This window comes from Pseudorasbora parva, chromosome 1 (genome assembly GCF_024679245.1).
Source record: "Pseudorasbora parva isolate DD20220531a chromosome 1, ASM2467924v1, whole genome shotgun sequence".
In the NCBI taxonomy this organism is placed as follows: domain Eukaryota; kingdom Metazoa; phylum Chordata; class Actinopteri; order Cypriniformes; family Gobionidae; genus Pseudorasbora; species Pseudorasbora parva.
Window position 1 is genome coordinate 49,161,874 of NC_090172.1, and position 21,404 is coordinate 49,183,277.

Sequence of the window (21,404 nt, forward strand, 5' to 3'; positions counted from 1 at the left end):
GGAGAGGCATACCAATATCGTGTACTTCCCTTCGGTCTAGCACTGTCACCCCGCACGTTCACCAAGTGTGTGGATGCAGCTCTGGCGCCGCTGCGTCTACAGGGCATCCGCATACTGAACTATATCGACGACTGGCTGATTCTAGCGAATACAGAACAGATGGCGGTTCAGCATCGAGATGCTGTTCTCGCCCACATGTCGAAGCTGGGGTTGAGGCTGAACGCCAAGAAGAGTGTGCTTTCTCCGGCTCAGAGAACCACTTTTCTAGGTGTGAACTGGGATTCGGTAATTATGCGGGCGCAATTATCGCCAACACGCATAGCATCGGTCCTGGCAGCCGTCAAAGAACAGAAGCTAGGCCGGGCCGTCACTGTGAAACAGTTCCAGAAACTGTTAGGTCTCATGGCAGCAGCGTCCAACGTGATACCTTTTGGCCTACTGTACATGAGGCCACTGCAGTGGTGGCTCAAAACAAAAGGGTTCTCCCCGAGGGGAAATCCGCTCCGCACGATCAAAGTCACGCGGCGATGCCTACGTGCTCTGGTCATGTGGAAAAACCCGGGGTTTTTATCTCAGGGTCCCGTGTTGGGGGCTCATGTTCGTCGCGTAACGCTAACGACAGACGCCTCTCTCACGGGCTGGGGGGCGACCATGAGTGGTCGCTCGTCCCAGGGTCTATGGCAGGAACATCAGCGGCACTGGCACTTAAATCGGCTAGAGATGCTCGCAGTGTTTTTTTGCATTGAAACAGTTCCTGCCCGACCTCAGGGGCCACCATGTGTTAGTCAGGACAGACAACACGTCGGTGGTCGCCTACATAAATCACCAGAGGGGTCTGAGGTCCCGTCCTTTGGACAAATTGGCACATCGGATCCTCCTGTGGGCCCAGGGGAAATTGCTGTCAATCAGGGCAGTATATATCCCCGGGGTCCTAAATCAGGAAGCAGACAGCCTGTCGAGACAGGGGCCGAGGCCCGGGGAATGGAGACTCCACCCAGAGGTGGTGGAGCTCCTATGGAAGGTTTATGGGAAAGCGGAAATAGACCTATTTGCTTCGACGGAGAATTCCCACTGCCCGCAGTGGTTTTCTCTGACCCATCCAGCCCCGCTGGGGCTGGATGCCATGGTACAGGAGTGGCCGAGGCTACCCCTGTACGCCTTCCCCCCGATTGTCCTGCTTCCAGGAGTTCTGGAGAGGGTACGCCGGGACGGGGCCCCGGTACTTCTAGTGGCTCCGTACTGGCCGACCCGAGTATGGTTCTCGGACCTGATATCTCTCCTGGAAGGCTCTCCGATGGAGATTCCGACCAGGAGGGATCTACTCTCTCAGGCGGGCGGGAGATTCCTGCACCCACGCCCGGAGATGTGGAAACTGTGGGCCTGGCCTCTGAGGGGGCTAGGCTCATAGAGGAAGGTCTCTCGGCCGAGGTCGTAGAGACCATCCTTCACTCCAGAGCTCCGTCCACGAGGAAACTGTACGCTCTGAAATGGAAACTTTTCTCAGCATGGTGCAGAGAACGCCAGTGGGACCCAGTTAACTGCCCGGTTGGTACAGTGCTGGAGTTTCTGCAGGCAAGGTTCTCGGCAGGGTTGACCCCCTCCACAATAAAGGTGTACGTGGCGGCCTTGGGTGCCTTCCACGTCCCTTTCGGTGGAGTGTCTTTGGGAAGACACCCTCTGATTACACGTTTCCTCCGTGGCACTTTAAGGTTGAGGCCTGTGATGCACTCGAGGGTCCCAGCATGGGACTTAGCCATTGTTTTACGGGGCTTGTCCGAGCCTCCATTCGAACCCTTGGAGGAGGTTTCGGATAAGTTCCTTACCCTCAAGACGGTATTTTTGTTGGCTATTTCATCTCTAAAGAGAATAGGAGATATTCAGTCCCTGTCTGTAGGGCCCTCATGTTTAGAGTTTGCGCCTGGGATGGTGAAAGCATTTCTGCATCCCAGGCCGGGTTATGTCCCCAAGGTTCCTACGAGCCCACGGGGCCCCATCACTCTTCAGGCGTTCTGTCCTCCTCCTTTCACGACGTCAGACCAGGAAAGATTGAATCTGCTGTGCCCTGTCAGGGCGTTAGATACTTATGTCCACAGAGCTGCCCTGTGGAGGAAAACTGATCAGCTGTTTGTCTGTTTCGGGCCCCCTAAGAAAGGGGCCCCAGTATCTAAGCAGAGGATGAGCAAGTGGGTGGTCGAGGCCATCTCACTTGCTTATGAGGCGGCCGGGCAGCAGTCTCCACTGGCTGTCCGGGCGCATTCAACCAGGGGTATGGCTGCTTCAAAAGCACTTTTGTCGGGGGCTTCCCTCCACGATATTTGTAACGCGGCCGGATGGTCGTCTCCTTTAACCTTCGTCAGGTTCTATGAACTAGACCTGGCATCTACAGTTGGGGCACAGGTACTCTCGTAACCGTGTGCGCTTCGGCTTCACACATACGAGACACTTGGTCCTATGGCGATGTGGGTATAAGCGTTCTCACAGCGTTTCGACACAGCTCGAGTTCCCCGAAAGGGAACGTCTCAGGTTACGTATGTAACCCTAGTTCCCTGAGGGAACGAGACGCTGCGTCGCTCTGCCATACTCCCGGCGTGTCCGTGATCACTTACTTCAGGCTTTATCAGAAGTTAGTTCCTGTTTGTTTTCACGGACGTTTTATAGCTTCCGGTCGATGACGTCATCACGCCGACGATCGATCTTTTTTCCGATGGAATGGTTCTACAGGCGCTTCACGACGCATTAACGCAGAGGCGTTCTCACAGCGTTTCGACGCAGCGTCTCGTTCCCTCAGGGAACTAGGGTTACATACGTAACCTGAGACGTTTTCAATAAATTGCCTACTCTCGATTTTTTGTCTCTTGCCGCTGTTTCTTCTTTTGGCATTTTGAAGCAGCACTTACAACCCAGTTAAGATCCACTAGTGCGAAATGTGTAAAACTTGCAATGCATCCCCTGGTCTTAAGATTTTGTTCAGGAGTGTATTCTTTTCACAGAACAACTGTAATTTATTCGCAGTAATATATTTGGCTTTATTTTAAGGCAGCGGCTATATGCAGATAGCTACTAAATTCTATTTACACTAAGCGAAAGCATATTTTCTTAGCGATAGATGCTATTTACACTAAATTGAAATAGATTCTGCTTCCACTAATAGCAAATAGGAATAGATTCTATTTACACTGTGTAAAAATAGTTGTATTTTCTTTGCAATACTTCTAAATAGTGGTTAGATGCTATTTATTCTTATAAATAGTGGCAGATACTATTTGCACCTCAGTGTTGTTGTACATTAAACAGTATGCAATAATAATTAATGATTATATTTATTAAGATGATTAAATAGATGACACCTTATTTTGACAATAAAGCCTTCCCTTCCCTACACCTACCCCTAAACCTAACCGATACCGAATACACATTAGACACTTTATTTCCCCTTTAAAATATCTTCTTGATTTTTATGAAAATAAATGCCTTGCCAATCTGACAAGTGATGAGAAAAGGGAGTAGAGCAAGTTTGGCAAAAGTTGGATTTGAACTCGGATCAATTTGCGTCAAAAATTTCTACCACGCCTAACCCTTACACTATTGCTACTGTTGAGAGTTCAGCATCTTCCATATTTTTTTTCTGGCCCAATCAGATATAAGTGGACAGAGTTAGATTAGCCTCTGCCTTTTTATAATTAGAGTTAAATCTACTACTACCAAAACTGCAAATTTGTGTTAAATTATTGACATATTAGGGGGTCGGGGGTCGAGGGTCGGGGGTCTAATACTATGGCATGAATTCTGACTGAATTATATTGATGAATGATTTTCATGCTAAACATGGCCAAAAATAAAACATTGGTTTGGCATATGACAGAGTATTTATTTGCCAAATACACTCATTCAAAATTTCAGAATGGGCCTGTACGAAGTCATAATAGGTGGAATTGCTCGTATGGGCACTACAAGCAAAAGTGCTGCTTATTCCCTGTCAAAAGTCGAAACTGGTGAGTGAAACTGCATCAAGTGTGTGTTTTGTTGGCAATCGGCATGTAAGTGTGTATTATGTAAACAACATGAACGTATAGTGAATAGAACGCTATTTAGGGAGGGATAATGGCAAGAATGTATTGTGCACGTGGGTATGGTCGTGACTCTTTCGCTCTGCCCACTGCACTCCTCCATGAGTTTGGCTGTTCTCAGAAAAAAAACTGTACAGCTTATATATGTCTTTTATAAATATAATAAAACTAAAGACTCTTTGGAGATATGAAGGATGCAGTACTACTATATAGGTCCTCAAGATTAATATTAGACTGGCTGAACGAGTGTGTGCCCCTCCTTAAAATCTCAGGGGGTACTTCAAGTAAATATTTTACAACTAAGGGGTTGGGCTGGCAAAAAACCTTCGGAAACCCCTGGTCTACAGTAAAGTATCATGGCACAGCAGAGTCTAAAAGCAGCTGTTTTGTGGCTCTGCGTGTGACCAGGGTCCACATCCCCCAGTGTGTTCTGTTTGCTGGGGTTTCTGGGTTCAGTCGAGCACTGGTGGAGGAGAGAATGCAGTGACCTGCGGTGTTCTTATCTCAAGCTGAGCCCTCCGTTAAGTGTGTGTGTTTCAAGAGGAGTCCTCTGTTAATCTACTGCGAGAGTGTGTGACTGTGATTGCGAGTGAGTGTAGCCTGCTGTGAATCACAGATGTGACTTTGCATGCATTGCCCTCTCTCACTCATGCACGCACACACACACACACACGCGCGCACACACACACATACACACACACAGACACACACACACACACACACACAGAGAGACAGATGTGTTTTGTCTGGGTCATCTGTAGTCATGTAAATAGTCATATGCGAAGACTTGAGACCAGTGCTTAGGTGCCCTACCTGACCCCTTTCTTCTAGTAGTTTGTGCATTTAAGAGCCAAAAATGTGCACAGTCGTGTGTTCTTTTTAAACATGCCGATATTTTCCCTATTTTTCTCTTATTCTAAACTAAATCCATTCCAAAAACATGGGTTCTCTGTGAATTTGGACCTTTAAATGCACACACAGAGGCACAAAACCTATATTGTGTTTTGAAAATAATTAAAGGGTTAGTGGTAACACTTTACAATACGGGTGCACTAATATGCATGAATTCATGCATAATTAATGCACAGATAATCATGAGTTAATGTATTATTAATGGTGAACATAATGATTACTGCATCAGCAACTAATTAAGATTCTACATGATTCATAGATTAAGTAATCATTACATTGTTATTAGTTAATATGTCATGATGTAATAATTCCTTAATAACACATTATATTAACTAATAATGTAAATGAATGTTTTAATTACCACAGAGGGGTCAAAGCCATGCATTTCAACTTCCAGTTGTCTGCTTTAATTAATCATTAGCTAATGATTTATAAAGGTATCATTATGTTATGACTTTACTTGTTGGGGCACATGACTATTAACTACAAAATTAGTTCAAAACCTATAAACACAATTACATATTACTTAATCAATTAGATAATAGTAATGTGCCCCAACAAGTATAAGTCATAACCTAATGAGACCTTTATAAATCATTAGCTAATGATTAATTAAAGCAGACAACTGGAAGTTGAAATGCATGGCTTTGACCCATTGTGGTAATTAACACATTCATTTACATTATTAGTAAATATAATGTGTTATTAAGGAATTATTACATCATAACTAATAACAATGTAATGATTATTAAATCTATTAATCATGTATAATCTTCATTAGTTGCTGATGCAGTAATCATTAATAAATGGGTTAGTTCACCATTAGTAATACATTAACTCATGATTATCTGTGCATTAATTAAGCATTAATGCATATTAGTGCACCCGTATTGTAAAGTGTTACCGGGTTAGAAAAAATAAAATAAATAAATAAATAACTTAAAAAGCCCAACAATGTTAACAGGTCATTTTGGAACACGTTCACACTCCAAGCTCGTCACAAATTGACACTTGGCCAGGTCTCTTCGGCATCTATTTTTAACGCACAGGCCACCCCTTTAGCATTATTTTTGACATGCAGGGTACTCCACTGATTTCCGTAGTTTGCCCAATGTGTCAAATCAAGACGCATTTAGTTATTTGCATTTGTAAAAGCAGACATGTTTTTATGAATATTTATAGGCTACCTAAACCTACTTCTCAACAATATAAAACACATTCACAGGCATTTATTACAAAAACTGACCAAAAACAATAAAGTATAATAGCGTTAGTTCACCCAAAAATGAAAATTCGGTTATTAATTACTCACCCTCATGTCACCCGTAAGACCTCTGTTCATCTTCAGAATACAAATGAAGATATTTTAGTTGAAATCCGATGGCTCAGAAAGGCCTCCATTGACACCAAAGTAATTTCATCTCTGAAGATCCAAGACCCAAAGACTTCGTTACAACGCCCATCTCACTACAGTGACTCAATAATAATTGTATGAAGCGACAAGAATAGTTTTTGTGCTAAATAGCGCAAAAAACGAAATAACGACTTATATAGTGATGGCCGATTTCAAAACAAAACTTAGAAACGTTATGAATCAACGTATCGAATCAGCAGTTCGGATCACCAAAGTCACGTGATTTCAGCAGTTTGGCGGTTTGACACGCGATCCGAAACATGAATTGATACGCTGATTTATTAAGCTCCTAACCTTCAGGAAGCTTTGTTTTGAAATTGGCCATCACTATATGTATTTATTATTATTTTTGCACAAAAACTATTCTCGTTGCTTCATACAATTTTTGTAGAACCACTGTAGTGAGATGGGCTTTGTAACAGCATCTTTAGTGCCTTTTATGGGTCTTGAGATAGAGAAAAATGACATAAGGGTAAGTAATTTTGGACAGAATTATTTTTTTGTGTGTGTGCTAATTTCAGAATTTTCACCAACCCTTTAACCCATATTACATTCCAAGTCTTCTGAAGTCATGCACCTTAATGTGAAGAAAAGAGTTGATCTTAATGTTTTAATTGGTAAAATAACATTTAACAACTCCCGAAGGATATATATATATATTTCTAATTACAAGATTTTTCTTTTCACTACCTTTTTGTTTGTTTTATCGTTCTTCTTTCTTTCTTTCTCATCTTTCTTTATATTGTTATTTCTCAATATGTGCATTTTGTAAAACTTCAGTATATATTTCATGAATCAAAATTATTTTTATTTTTTTTATTAATCGTTAAATCCTGCCACATCGTGAAGGCATGCACACATTCAGTCATATATCTCATTCAAAAGGTACACCCCGACTCTTTAGCATGACACATTTGGTTACGAAACCAAGAAGAGCCAATGAAATTTTACAATCAAAGCTGAGATAATGATGTAATTGGTAACAAGACATATGAGAGCCAATGCAATTTCACTGTTAAAGCTGATGTAACATTTCTTAGTGTGGCAGTTTTTGAATGTGTGCATGATCTTCAGCAGATGGAGACGTTGATAACTTTTGTGGATTTTCTTCCCACAAATCAATCATTTGGCCTTGGAACACTTGAAATATTTGTATAAATTGTGCCTCCAGTGTTCTCCTGTTATATCCTGTGTTTTATTAGCCTGACAAGCCAAACCCACAACAAGATGTTTGGTCTGGAAACTCACCATTTATGGGGCTGCATGCAATTGGATAGCGCTACCACCAACCAGAGCAACAAAGGTGAAGCGGAGCTAGTTGATAAATTAAACATTCACCGTATCCGGTCGGCAAAACTCCGAACACATCTTCCCTTTTTAAGAATGACTTCAGTGCTTCTTTGTTCTTTTCTCAGAGAAAAGCTTAACTCCAAGTCTTCCAGAGTCGCGGTCAAAGCTGATTCGAAAGACCGCTGTTCGCCAACTTCTGTGTTTACTAGAAGCACGCAAACGCAACTCGGCCGTCACTAGGTTAAGCCCCGCCCACAGACTCTATACACGATGTGATTGGCCCGACCAGAGTTTGGTTTTTACAGCTCAGAAGTGTACTGAGAGTTGCTAGACGACACTCGCGGGCAGATTAGATTTGCTGCCGCTAGGGTGTGTCTAGATTTCTAGGCTAGTGTTTTATATCATATAATACACAAATGGGTATATTTAAGGATGGGGTTGGGTTACGTGTTCAAATGTGTCTAAATAGCGTAAATAAAATAAATAAATGTAAATAAAATGATGCTGGCTGATTACATTGAAAATCACATTCCAAAATGTCATAATGGCAAAATCATAACCCAATATCTCATCATGACGATAACATTCCCATGCTCAAAGCGTCGGTTAATGACCCCCTAAAGGTTTTTAATTTAAATCAATGGAGTACCCTGCATGTCGAAAAATGGCACTAAAGAGTTACCCTGTGCATTAAAAAGTGATGCCGAAGGATCCTGACCAAGAGTCAATATGTGACGAGTCCTGCTTTTCTTTTTCACTTCATCTCTTTATATCTTTTCTTTAAATTATGACATAATTTGCCTCATCTCCCTGTTGTTTTGCCCAAAGGCTGTTGAACCCCCATACTGAAAATAAAAATGCTGATTGTAAATAATTTAACATCTCTTCGCATATCTCTTTCAAATAAATAAATGTGTTTATGTCACAGATGTAAAAACAATTACATTATCCAAATGTCCATGTTCTCATACCCTGATTGCTTTTGTGATTTTGCATGCATGATAAAGTGCTGTGTAAATTGGGTGTGTAGATTGACTCTGAAAGTCATCTTAGTGTAAAAGAATGAAATTATCTACAATTTGAATGACTATGAGTGCACATGTACAAAATACAAATATGTGAGTGAGCGTACAGTAGGTTCATGTATCATTTCCAGCAGAGTGTTCAGGTCACTGTGTAAAGCCAGCAGAAGTGCGGCTGTCTGTAAAGATTAACAAGAGATTTCTTAATTAGTCCAATCGGGCTTAAATGAACCCTTCTACTGAACACTGAACACCCTAATGAACAATTTCAGACTTTTAAGATGCTCTGTCCATTTATCAGATACTTCTCTACAGCGTTTCATCTTTCTCTCGTGCCTCTCTTGTCATACTCATAAAATCTTCGCTTTTTTCTCCATGTTCTTATAATAAATACCGGATTTCCCCTTGTTCTTCTGAAGGAAAAACTGTTTGATGTTTGTAGACTACTTTCATGTACAGCCATTTGCATAAATTCTAGTCCACTTTCATCTTATTTTGACTATTTAGATAGCCCACTAAGACATGTGGTGACTAACTACTCCATTAAGTTTTTACATTTTTACATGCCATTTAGGAGTGCAGGGTTTTTATTACATAGTTGTATCAACCCCAGTACTTTGTACACAGTATATTCTTAGACATATTTTAACAAATAAATATATAAATACCATGCACCTCTAGACCTCAGTTTGAGACCCACTGTATTTGTCCATCCGTTAGTGCCAAAACTCTGATCTAATCAAACAGAAAAGTGTGTCCATACTACACACTTTTACTAATGTCTGACTTTGCGCTGTTAGTAAAGTGATTTGTCTTCACTTTTCTGTTGTCTCTGTTGGACACATCCATTTCCTGGCCTCTCTGGAGTGTTAATGCAGACAGGAAAGCTTCTCTACTTTTAAGTGGTTTGTTGTTCTAAATGATTTGATTTGTTGTTTCATTACTCTCCCTCACTATGTCTTTCTACAAAGCCTTTGTCTTGTCCTCTCTCCCATATCTACTTATCTCTCCCTTAGCTCTTTCTTTTATCTTCCTGGGCATCGTTCCATCATGCAATCTCTTAATCTTTAACCATCCATCCATCCATCCATCCATCCATCCATCCATCCATCCATCCATCCATCCATCCATCCATCCATCCATCCATCCATCCATCCATCCATCCATCCATCCATCCATCCATCCATCCATCCATCCATCCATCCATCCATCCATCCAATCTTTATATTACATTGTTCATGTGAGTCAGGTAGGCCAATATAACATCGGTAGGTTGACAGGTGTAATTTCCAGAGGAATGTTGCCAAGGAGAACCCCCAGAGAGACACGCGCAGAGAGGTGTTGAATTCCTCTGTCCATCACCCTTTCTTTCACAGAAATTTCCATTCGTTCATTCAGCTCAAAAAGATTTATAATCTGTCTGTATCAAATTTAGAGTGGAGCACTACAGAATGAAACAGCATAGAAAACAGCAGCGTTTCCCTCCCCCCTGGGTTAAATTGTACTTTAAAATAAAAATCTGCAATTCATAGATACCAGCAAGAACAAACATCAGAACATGGCAAAAAAGGAGGAATTCCACATGAATAGGCAAACGAGCACACAAGCGAAAGATAAATACTTTTGAGCGTTCTCTTGTTTGGAACGAGCATGTTTAGTCGTTGCTAACATGGCATTATAATTATCAAGTTTCACTATAACTAGCGTAAGCGATTTGAACAAACCCCCGCAATTTAAGAAATCAATTTGCCATGTAACTCATCCTGCACTTTTTGTGCTATGGACATAATGACACCTCACATTAGAAGTAGATGATGTACTGTTTTTTTTTTTTTTTAAGTTTTTTTTTTTTTTTTATTTATAAAAAATAGTTTAAATATGCTTTATTAATATTTATATATTCATATTAGGGATGCACCGAATCCAGATTTTTGAGGTTCGGCCGAATACCGAATCCACTGGTTAAGATTCTGCCGAAACCGAATACTGAATCCAACTCCCATCCTCAGTCCATTATCACAGTAAACACATTAATGACATAAACAACGTCCACAGCAGTGTATTTTTAATTTAATTTTAATAAAAAAAAAAGGCAACATTATGCCATGATGACTTTGCCGTATTGCAGCTGTCTGTAGATTTCTTCATGCACAACTCTTATTCTCTCAGATGGGAAGTTCGGTTCTTTTCCGCGAAGCGGTTCTTCTGGACAGTTTGTTTCAATGAACCGGTTAAAAAAACGGATTCTTTTACGTCCTGTAAATGAAAATACTGTACATTCAAACACATTCATATAAAGTATTTTTAATCAAAACTTAGTATAGTAATAATTATTATTCTCATCATCTTGGATACGTTTTTTTAATTCATGTTTTGCAAAAGCACTCAATACAGCAACTGTTGTGCAAACACTGATGTTTTACACAGATTAAATAAACTTAAATTGACATAACAAACACAAATCCTTGGTTCACCCGTGCTCATATATTATCAGCATCAGCTGTCCGAGAGAAACAGTTCGATTCAAGACGACGCTATCACGCATGCAGTATCTCAGCTCACCGGTTCTCACAGCAAAACATGCCTCAGTTCAGTGAACTGTTGGAGTTACAACATATACTTCAAGATATTAGTTTATTTGTAGTCTGAGGGAATGTCACTCATGTCAGAAAGTGAGTAACTATAGTAACTTGTGGGATCAGCGCTGATTTGAGACGCGAACCGTTTAGAACGATTCAGTCCGATTTGGTGAACTGGTTCGACCGGATCACTAAAAAGATCTGGTTAAAAAGAACGATTCGTTCGCGAACCACAGAGGTGGGTAGAGTAGCCAAAATCTTTACTCAAGTAAAAGTACAAGTACTTACGGAAATATTTACTCAAGTAAAAGTAAAAGTAACAATCGTAATAGTTACTTGAGTAAGAGTAAAAAAGTATTAGATGAAAAAACTACTCAAGTACTTAGTTACTAGTTAGGGGAGACCGGGGGCAATTGTAACAGGGGGCAATTGTAACATCTCAAATTACACCAATCAGAAATGAGTCAGAATCATGAAACTCATTTTGCATATGCTCAGTGGAGATCCCTCTCTGCCTGCCAAAGGACAAGCTGCTGAGTGATACTTGGTAAAGTTTTTCTGCAAAGACTCATTTTTTAGGCGTGAAAGTGATTTTTCTCACCTACAGAATTTTCCTTATACTGTTAAAAAAAATTAATGTCTATAAATTTAAATCTGTCTTGTATTCATGACCATTCTGTTTTCTAACATTTAATATATTTGTCAAACATTTGCTTTATTGTTTCTAGCTAGTAGGGTAGCTTGTCATGAGGTCGTACAGTCGGGGGCAATTGTAACACTGCGTTACAATTGCCCCCGACACCCATCAAAATAGTGTCCAGCTTAGTAAGGACATCAAAATAGACAACCCCCACCCCCGACCCCCCACCAATAATTTAAGAAAAGTGTATTTAGTTCAGTTTTTAAATATCTATGTCATACATCTCTAAATATTTTATTGCAGTATAGCAGACCAGTGGTTTATAGTCTTTGAGTGCCTCTCAATCTGGGGACTGGGGTTCAAATCCCACCAAGAGCAAATTTTAGTGCTTTCTAATTCTTCAATATCTATGCATTTAAATACTGCCATATACTACCCATTGGTGTAAGATCAACATATTTACTATTATTTTTGGCTTGTAATACAACCCTACCATGGAAATTCAATATAGAAAATAGATGATTGTTTTTTTTCTAATGTCGTAATAATAATGTGATAATGTGAAAAGTTTTTTCTGTTCAGTTTAATATTTATGTATAGCCTACAAATTAACTATACCCTATTAAACTATGCATACTGTGTTATCAATATATTTAGTGGCATAGTACAGAGCTTAAAGATTTTGCCTCTCAGTCTGGATCCATTTTACTGAGTAGGCCCTGTACACTCTTTGTTTACAGCATGCTGTTCAGACCAAGGAAAATAGTAAGGGAAGTGTCACTGTCCATATTCTAATTGATTTTAAATAGTTTAAATTATATCTATATTCTTTGAAGTTTATTGGGGTCCTTGGTATTTATACAAAGGTATTACATGTGTTGTTACAATTGCCCCCGCATGGTGTTACAATCGCCCCCGCATGTGGGGGCAGATGTAACATTTGACTGGTAATGTTTCAATTAGTATTGTGACTCTAACATTGCTTGTAAAACAATTTGGTGAATGTTAACAAGTAGAACATAGATACAAGTTACCAACATACATTTTTTATCCAAATATTTCAAAAGGTTTTTGAGCAATGAACACATGACCAAAATGTGTTACAATTGCCCCCGGTCTCCCCTACTTTCGATCTGATTGATAAGATCCAAAAACCCTGAATTTCAGACTACTTAGAGAGCTTTCACACACCTCCATATATATATATATATACACATATACATATACATATATATATATATAATAAAATTGTGTCCATGTATTTTTAGCTAGTGTTTAGAACTCGTATTTGAGCTCTTTTATCATGACTCGTTCTTCATGGGGTTTGTTCTCAAGCTTTTCGCATTGCAAATACAAATCTGTATCAGCTGAGCTATCGAGCAAATCTGGTGAATCAGAAAAGCAGAACATGGAGCTGTGACGCAAAATTCAAAATGTTTTAGTTTACAAACCATAGACTAAAAAAATGCAGTTTTTCTGCCTATAGTGTTCATTTCTGTTGGAATTTCTGCAGTGTGTATTGGTACGTATTTTGTGGTTTGCAAAAACATTGCCACAGGTACATTTTGCCAATGAGGTTGCTCGTTTTATGAGAAAAAAAAGATATGTAAATGTGCAGATGTGAACGTTTGTTGGTGGACGTGTGTTCGGAGGATTCAAACGATTTGTCAATGCTTGCACAAAAGCGCATATGAGGAAAACACTCGGACAGTGTGTGAAATAGTATTACAATAAAGGAAAAGTGCCCATAGTTACCAAATTACCATTAATAGTGTTCAAATATAGGCATCATTGTTACACTTACCACTGCTTTCTCAGGTTGGAGCTGGAATTATGCTGAGATGTCAGTTCATATTGGTGCACACAGCATGCATTAAATTATGAAACTGTTCTTTTTGACATCTTGGACTGAAAACAGGCTGAACTTGAGGCCACGTACGGGTGATCTGCCGCTCACACACATCTCCCTCTGCTTCGGCCATCATCTTCTGACTAAACGCGCGCTAATTTTATGCGGGTGATGCGTATCCACCTCTCGCGAAGCAGACTCTCCAACGTTTCGCGAGACTTGCGAACAAGTCATAACTTATTTTAAAATATATAATTAATTATCACCATTGACAGTAGCGGAGGAACGCGACCGAATGTAACGAAGTAAAAGTACATTTTTTTCACAAGAAATGTACTTGAGTAAAAGTAAAAGTACCCATTTTTAAATATACTCTAAAAGTACAAGTTACCCAAAAAATGTACTCAAGTAAATGTAACGAAGTAAATGTAATTCGTTACTACCCACCTCTGGCGAACCAGACATCCAGCGGCTATTGTTTAGGGTTCTTGCCACCACGAGACAAATCGGCATTGCAAATTGAACATATAGCTCGACTTGAATTGCCTTCTTGTGACTGAAAGTACTGCCAAACAACACATTTTCTGTTCACAAGTTCCATTTTCACTTTCTCACAGCCTACTGCATTCGAACGGTCCACCTAGTAAACACTACACATTGCCATAATCAACCGCGGCATCATGTTCGACCAGTATTGCGTAGTGCAAGCGGGTTCAGTTTGGTGGAAAAAAATTTGAAGGTTCCGAACCCAGTCAAAAAGCTTAATATTCGTCCGAATCCGAATCCGAACCCGAATCCTGGATTCGGTGCATCCCTAATATATATATATATATATATATATATATATATATATATATATATATATATATATATATATATATATAGAGAGAGAGAGAGAGAGAGAGAGAGAGAGAGAGAGAGAGAGAGAGAGAGAGAGAGAGAGAGAGAGAGAGAGAGAGAGAGAGAGAGAGAGTTCACTAGACCCATGAAGGTATGCTGTGGTATCTGGCACCAACATGTTAGCAGCAGATCCTTTGAATCCTTCAAATTGCAAGGTAGGGTCTCCATCGGTCTTGTTTGTTCAGTATATCCCACAGATTCTCGATTGGATTGAGATCTAGGGAATTTGGACGCTAAATCAACATCTCAAACTCGCTGTTGTGCTCCTCAAACCATTCCTGAACAATTATTTCTTTGTGGCAGGGTGCATTATCCTGCTGACAGAGGACACAGCCACCAGAGAATACCGTTTCCATGAAAGGGTGCCCATGGTCTGCAACAATGCTTAGTTAGGTACTTGCAAAACATTCACATGGACGGCAGGACTCGGCAGGTTTCCCAACAGACAATTGCCCAAAGCATCACACTGCCTCTGCCACCATGACCCTGTCACCGATTTACCACTGTTCCTTCCTTGGAGCACTTTTGATAGATACTGGCCACTGCAGACCTGGAAGATCCCGCAAGAGCTGCAGTTTTGGAGATGCTCTGACCCAGTCGTCTAGCCATCACAATTTGTCCCTTGTCAAACTCGCTCAAATCCTCACGCTTGCCCATTTTTCCTGCTTTTAACACATCAACCTTGAAACAAAATGTTCACTTGCTGCCTAATACATCTCACCCACTAACAGGTGCCGTGATAAAGAGGTAATCAGTGTTATTCACTTTACGGTCATAATGTCATGCCTGATTGTTGTATATAAATATTCAAATCATGCATCTTGTTGAGGAGAGATGTGCTATTAGTTTAAACAGGCAATTTTCACCTTTGATAAAACAGGTGGAAAAAATCATATCTGGGGATCAGAATATTACAAGGACTCAAGGATGAACTCTTCTGACTTGAGCTAATAAGCAACCATCCAAAACAGCAACCTTGCTGGAAGTCACCTACAATAGCGTAGCAAGAGGGCATTGCGTTTTGCAAATGTTTTCATTCAAAAATATCATCTCTGTTAAAATAAAACCAGCATAAACCAGCATGAATTCCATATTGGTCAAGCCTTGTTTATGCTAGTCTAGTGGTGGACCAGCACCATCATGCTGTTCTCAAGCAAAACTCCCCATGCTGAGGACCAGCAAACCAGCAACCAGCCTCCCATGTTAGTTTCAGCATGCTAAACATACCATATGCTGGTCACCAGAAATGCTGTTTTTCACCCCCAGCAGAGTGCCATCATCAACAGCAATTTTAGTCATTATCTCCAGTCTCTCTATCTTAAACTCTCTGTCTTCTAATATGAAACACTTTTCTCTTACAACTGTAATCGAACACTCTCTGCTCTCCTCCTCTTCACTTCTTCCATGACTCTGTCCATTTAAGAACAATCTCTTGAACTCAGACAAATATCTCACAATCCTTTCTTTCATCCTCCTCTTCCTCAATCTCTCAAGGTGAAGAGCACCACTTCTCTTCCATCAACTGCAACCCTAAACTTTGTAATCAGCCACAGATCATGTGTGTGTGTGTGTGTGTGTGTGTGTGTGTGTGTGTGTGTGTGTGTGTGTGTGTGTGTGTGTGTATGCGTCTGGATTTCTCTACAATGGGGGTGCCACCAGCTATACCTTTGAGGAAAATAATTTACAAATACTAAATATTAACTCAAAGAAAATGTAAAAATATCCATATTAGCACATTACAAAGTAAAAGATCTAGCTTACGGCGCACTGCTTTCTGTGTTCAACCCACGCAAAAAGAGTAACTGGCACGACAATGACTTCGGACTTAGCATAAGCATTTTGAACAAAAACAGAAAACCACAGAAGGCTTTCTGTTTTTGCTTGCTTCAGAAGGCCTTTATTAACCCCCCAGAGCTGTGTGGATTACTTTTAAAATGGATGAATGCACTTTTTTGGTCTTCAAGGTTTGGGCTCCCATTCACTACCATTATAAAGTTTGGATTAGCCAGGACATTTTATATATATTACAAGCTGGTACCCGAAGCATATCGACAGTGATTTAGAAACCAGAGAAAAACCTTACTGCAAACATTTGTAGAATTTGCCCGAAATTTACAAGGGGGATCTTTTTGACAAATGGTTTGCTGCAAGCAAGGTACAATATTTAAATTCTCTTAAGGATTTGATGCTTTTAGAGGATTTTAAAAGATGTTTATGTGAACGAGTGGTCACTTATTTAAACAAACAAAAAGTCACGTATCCTCGGCAATGACTTGGCTGGAGGAAAAGTAACACCGTTTGTAGAGGTGATTGACAAACCTGACTGTTTTGTTAATGCTGATGATATTGCGGACGGTATCTGGATGTATAGAGGGAATGCAGTGACGTCTGCGTCAGCTGGAGCGACTGCGTTTATGCCCTACTGAGTGGCAAAAATTCTGAGAGGCAGCTCTGGTTTACAGCGTGAATTCAGCGAAAACACACAAAACCAGGCCCGGCGCCAGAGGGGGGTTAGGGGGAGGCAATGGACCCAATGGACATCACTGCTCTGAGCTTGAGACGGACTTGATAATAGCGTGCAATTTTCTCACTCAAACCACAGCCAACCTGCTGCTTCTGCTTTTAGAGGGAAAAGCTGCCCATAACTGCTTGTCTAGGATATGTAATCCTCTGTAAGAATTTGTAATAATAGCATATTATTAACAAAAGGGAGCTAGCAAAGGATCCAGTGAGTATCTGTATTTGCACTCGTCAAATGATTACATTTCCAATGTGTTTTCGCTTCGGTGAGTAATGTAGCCAATCACAGACATGTTTGTAGATTTCTACAACGCAGTTGGCCAATCACAGGTGTTGAATTTGGAATGCACTCACCACTTGAGTGTTTGTCCAGACAAGTGCAGACATTGGGAAAATAAGATTAATTGTATATCAGCTTCACTGATTAATATAACTTTGTGAGATTGCGTTTATTGAATGAGTGACAGCTTGATTATAAAGTATATTACCACATACACGCTTCAATACAGTCACTGACCCATCTGCATAGAATGTTACATGTGGGATTCACTCTAAAAATGTGATTAATGAGTTATAAATCAGTTGAAATCAGGCTCATAAAAATGTCAGGAAAACATGATTCCTGGCTGCATGTCATTATTCATGAATCCCTGAATCTTTGGTAAGTTTTAAGGAACACTATCGAGCCCAACCTTTAGTGTAAACTGATGAACGTTTGCTCTATACTCGCGTTTTCCTCTAGAAACTCCAGTCACGCAGCAGCTCTTCTGCCACCCAGCCCCGGCTGAGGGGGCGTGTTCTGGTGGGAAAGTGACGTCAATTAATTCCCTCTATTCATTGCAAATGTTGTGACGTGCACACAAAAGCGCAGAGTAGGGCCTGACATTACATTGAATGATTAATTCACGTTGCCACTATTTTCTAAAGAGGTTTCTTCGACAGAACTACCATGTGCTAAGGTTATGATGAATGATAAAAAGCTTGATGTGGTAATGGATTTAAAGTTGTTGACAATACAGATTATGCGTGAGCGGATGATTGCATCACAACGAGATGATCTTTCTTTGGTACAGTGTTGGTCTGCTGCTGAATGGCCAAAAAAAAAAAAAACATACACTCATACACAAACTTACACTCAAAAAAACATACACTCTACTAAAGGATTATTAGGAACACCTGTTCAATTTCTCATTAATGCAATTATCTAATCAACCAATCACATTGCAGTTGCTTCAATGCATTTAGCGGTGTGGTCCTGGTCAAGACAATCTCCTGAACTCCAAAATGAATGTCAGAATAGGAAAGAAAGGTGATTTAAGCAATTTTGAGCGTGGCATGGTTGTTGGTGCCAGACGGGCCAGTCTGAGTATTTCACAATCTGCTCAGTTACTGGGATTTTCACACACAACCATTTCTAGTGTTTACAAAGAATGTTGTGAAAAGGGAAAAACATCCAGTATGCGGCAGTCCTGTGGGCGAAAATGCCTTGTTGATGCTAGAGGTCAAAGGAGAATGGGACAAATGATTCAAGCTGATAGAAGAGCAACTTTCACTGAAATAACCACTTGTTACAACCGAGGTATACAGCAAAGCATTTGTGAAGCCACAACACACACAACCTTGAGGCGGATGGGCTACAACAGCATGAAGACCCCACCGGGTACCACTCATCTCCACTACAAATAGGAAAAAGAGGCTACAATTTGCACAAGCTCACCAAATTTGGACAGTTGAAGACTGGAAAAATGTTGCCTGGTCTGATGAGTCTCGATTTCTGTTGAGACATTCAGATGGTAGAGATGGCAGAATTTGGCGTGAACAGAATGAGAACATGGACCCATCATGCCTTGTTACCACTGTGCAGGCTGCTGGTGGTGGTGGTGTAATTGTGTGGGGGATGATTTCTTGGCACACTTTAGGCCCCTTTGTGCCAATTGGGCATCATTTAAATGCCACGGCCTACCTGAGCATTGTTTTTTGACTATGTCCATCCCTTTATGACCACCATGTACCAGTCCTCTGATGGCTACTTCCAGCAGGATAATGCACCATGTCACAAAGCTCAAATAATTTCAAATTGGTTTCTTGAACATGACAATGAGTTCACTGTACTAAAATGGCCCCCACAGTCACCAGATCTCAACCCAATACAGCATCTTTGGGATGTGGTGGAACGGGAGCTTCAGGCCCTGGATTGCAATTATGATTGCATTCATCTGAAAGAAGAATTTCATATTCAGGGTACACTAGGATGGCTTGAGGGTAAGTGAATCATGGGCTATTTTCATTTTTGGGTGAACTATCCCTTTAAGAACGTCTTTGTGCATTAGTGTGTTTGCGCATGTGTGTGTGGTTTCTTCACAGCTACAGTATCTCAGCAGTCACAGCACACTGCAGCAATTACCAGGTGTCTAAGACTCAACTCTAGCTCCATATTATTTTCCTCCAGAACTTAGAAAAGCCTACACAGACACACACATTCACATGAACTAACCCCACACTGTCGGTCAATACCAAACCATATACACCATCAGAATCAGTCAAACTTACAAATATCACACTCTATCACACAAATCGCAAACACAAATAAAAAAAAAGAGGGGTGGGGGGGAATCAAATAGACAGCCAGTCTTTAGTAATCAGAGTGCATGGTAAAGAAAATCAGCAGCCAGAGGCCCAGCTGTGTGAGATAGGATCCAATATCGATCTGTGCTATCACTTCCTTTCAGGCAGTAAGCTGCAGAAAAAAACCCAAGTTGTTTAAGAATATACCCCACCTCTTAAATGTGAAAGTATCAGCAGGTTTATGCCCATGTATAATTCATGTCATTTTTACCAACGACACATTGGAAGATGAATAATTTACAGATTTTGTTTTTCTGACAGCTGGTTAGAAACAGGTCCATGCATAGTAAAAGCACGCAATATCTCTGCTTCTTTACTGTCAAGGTCCAGAGAGACAATGAGAAAGTCATAGCATTATAGAAATAATCTGCAAATTCTGGTGGATTTAAAGGTGCAGTGCAATAGAGACGTGAACAGATGTGTACAGTTTGCACATCACCTAAAACACTAAAATCACTCATAAATGTGGTTATTTTTGCATTTTTCTGAGCAATTTCGTTTTTCTGGTTTGAAAAGTAACGTCATGAAACATGAGTTGGACGTATATGCATTCGGAGTGTGTGATTGGTTGCCAGGTCTGAGCACTTTTTTGCATTTATGCATGATATTGAACACTTTTAACCCAATCACTGCACTGTATTACGCATGAGATTGCATTAAAGAATAGAAATTCAAACAACATACAGAGAGATCAAATTCAAACAACTGGCATCAAGATGCCCTGAACTCTTTTTTTGAAAATGTCCACAGCTTTTCCACAGCTTTACACATCCATTTCATGAGACTTTAGGCTTGTTTGACTTTAGGCTTGTTCGACTTCATGCAGCGACATCTGATTTGAAGCAATGCATGCTAGTTCGAAATTTTGTCAGACTTGAGACAGAGTCACTGTGACGTATACCATCAGTAAAATATATTTTTATGTTGCGGTATTATATTGGGTCATGTTTATCAAAATAAAGGCTTCAAAATTAATAAAAGTTGCATTATTTTGTGAAGATTGTCATGATGGGAATCATAAACTTTTGTTGTTCACAAAGCTTATTTTCTGCAATAATCCAAAAGCCAATGGAAAAATCCTATTGGGTTTTCGATGAGGGAACCAGAGTGATGCTAACTTACATTTTGCCCAACAAAAATATGTCATCATTGCATGCTCTATTTCTGCACCTTTAGCATCACAGAATTGCAAACATAATTTCAAACACTCCTATCACCTTCCATTGGTCAACAAACAGATAGACCATTGTAATTGGTTGAGCCAATGTTGCTAAGCTAGACTGTTTGGGATATATGAATACCTGTAAACAATAGCAATGACTATGAATATTAAACAGTAGAAAGAAAAATATTGAAACACTGAATAGTAAAATTATGCACACCATCTTTAATGTTTACTCTGATGACATTATTTAAGAGCTGTATTATTTTTGGACTGCTTATTAGGCTAATTGTTTGTCATCAGTAAGAAAACAAATAGGCTATGAGTATACACTATTTATTTGCTTGTGTTTCTGCATCTGAAATTGAGGAAAATAACTGGAGGCGGGTTTTTGCCGTAACCTTACTGTAATTTCAGCCGGATC

The 21,404-nt window shown here is 40.2% G+C and overlaps 1 protein-coding gene across 8 annotated transcripts in view; it reads right to left on the minus strand.

Annotated features, from left to right (window-relative positions):
- Positions 1-21,404, minus strand: part of htr2cl1 (5-hydroxytryptamine (serotonin) receptor 2C, G protein-coupled-like 1) — a 234,385-nt gene that overhangs the window by 54,220 nt on the left and 158,761 nt on the right. The gene's annotated exons all lie outside the window — the stretch shown is intronic.